This window comes from Chrysochloris asiatica, unplaced genomic scaffold (assembly GCF_000296735.1).
Source record: "Chrysochloris asiatica unplaced genomic scaffold, ChrAsi1.0 scaffold00362, whole genome shotgun sequence".
Taxonomy (NCBI): domain Eukaryota; kingdom Metazoa; phylum Chordata; class Mammalia; order Afrosoricida; family Chrysochloridae; genus Chrysochloris; species Chrysochloris asiatica.
Genome location: NW_006408880.1, coordinates 2,098,497 through 2,100,626, shown reverse-complemented (window position 1 = coordinate 2,100,626; position 2,130 = coordinate 2,098,497). Strand labels below are relative to the sequence as shown.

The following is a 2,130-nucleotide window of genomic DNA, read 5'->3' as shown; positions in this document are numbered from 1 at the left end:
AACTGTTTGTCTCAATTGGCCATTTAAGTTTAATAGTAAAAGACTGATAACAATGCATGGTAAAACTTTCAGAAGGAAAGGAATATCATGTGGACCATTTGTTTCTTTTTTTGTGTGTCAGTTTTAAGTTATTAGTTTTTTGGGTTTTTTTTTGTTTTTTTTTTTGCACTATGATCATTTATTCATTGTATACTCTGGAAAATGCACACATATATACACCCAAAGAATGTTCATGGCATTTTCATTAACAATAGTCAATAACTGAAATAAACTCCAAAATTCATCAACAATAGAACTGATAAATGAATTATAGCTACTTTAAAGAATGGAATATTACACAATAGTGAAAATAAACTACTTTTACATGTAACAACATAGATTGATTTTACAAATATAATAAGTCAGACCCATATAATGTATGCACTATATATTTCCTTTTGTACACACACAAAAAAAACAAAACTCATCTATTATTTTAAAGCATCAGTTCTCAAAGTGTGAATCCCCAGAGTCACTAGAAATCCGTTGTTACCACATGAGTTCGGTATTGACTAGATGTTATAAACTTTGTATTTAGCAAGGTAGTGTATTGGTTCACATTCTAGAATAATCAGATGGGCATTGTTAGGTTTCTTGCTATATCCTATAAAAATCTATTGTATCCTATTGTTTTTCCTGACAGTATATTTGTCACCCTGCTAGGAAGAATCCTGTCCATTTTCAACACTTCAGCCACCCTGGGGATAGTGATTAAGGAGGGGTCCAAGCCGTGCGCCAAGATGATGAGGTTGATAAGCGGCCTGAGTGTCCCTATGGAGCATCTTGTTATAGGTAGGCAAATGGGAACTGTTTGGGTCTCTACTCTTTCTCCCTAGTCTCTATAAACTCATTGCAAAGTTGGAATGTAAGGGATCTTATTGAATATCATAGGGAATATTTCTAAAACTTTGTAGCAAATACCCTAGAAGTGAAATATTAAAAATTTCCTTTTTGAAATTAGAAATAATACAATAACATCTGTTACCACTATTTCTATGTAACATGGTACTGTAGATTCAAGGTAGTATAGTAAGACAAGAAGAGAAAAATGGGTAAAACTGGGAAAGGAACAAATAAAACTTTCATTATTCACCATTAATATCATGGTATGTATGGTTGGTTATGTGCCGTGGAGTTGGTTCCAACTTATAGCCACCCTGTCCCTATAAGATACAGAAATCAGTGTATAAAATCAATTGTACTTTTATATTCCAGTACCAAATAGAAAATATAATTTTAAAAAGAAAACATGTAAAATAACATCAAAAAATCAAGTTCCTAGGAAAAAAATGTAATAAAAGATGTGCAACTTTATGTGGAGAAATGTATTAAACTTACCAAGGGAAAATATTCATGATTAGAAAATTCAGTATTATTAACATATCAATTTTTCCCAAATCAATTTGTATGTTGTTGTTGTTAAGTGGCGTTGAGTTGGTTCCAACCCATAGTGACCCTGAACAGGGTTTCCAAGGCTGCAAAGCTTTACAGGAGCAGAAAGTCTCATCTTTCTCCCGGGGAGCAACTGGTAGTTTCAAACTGCTGACCTTGTGTTTCGCAGCATGATTCGTAACCACTACCTCTTCAAAATCAGAGTTGTAAAGCTATATGCTATTGCTGATGTTAAGTGCCATCAATCTGTATAGGATTTCCAAGGTGTGCCTGGTGAGTTTGAACCACCAACCTTGTGGTTAGCTTTCCAGTGCTGATCCTATAGTACCACCACAGGAAGTGTATAATGTGATGTTAAAATTTCTATTTTTGAATACTTATGCCCCACATAGACAAGACACTCTTAGGTAGTAAGGAACAAATGGCAGACTATTCTGAGACCAGAAGAACTAGATGGTGCCTGACTGCCACTACTGACCACTCTGATTAGGATCAAAATTGAAGGCACAGGACAGAGAAGGAAGGAAAAGAAAGAACAAAATTCAAGATCAGAAAAAAAGAACCAATCTACTAATCAGGAGTTGTTGTTGTTAAGTGCCATAGAGTCAGTTCTTACTCACAGTGACCCTGTATAGGGTCTTTGAAGAGCAGCTGGTGAGGTCCTGCCACTGACCGTGCAACTAACAGTCCAGTGCCTGT

The 2,130-nt window shown here is 35.1% G+C and overlaps 1 pseudogene; it reads left to right on the top strand.

The window, feature by feature from the left end:
- Window positions 1-2,130, top strand: part of LOC102811489 — a 5,666-nt pseudogene that overhangs the window by 1,440 nt on the left and 2,096 nt on the right.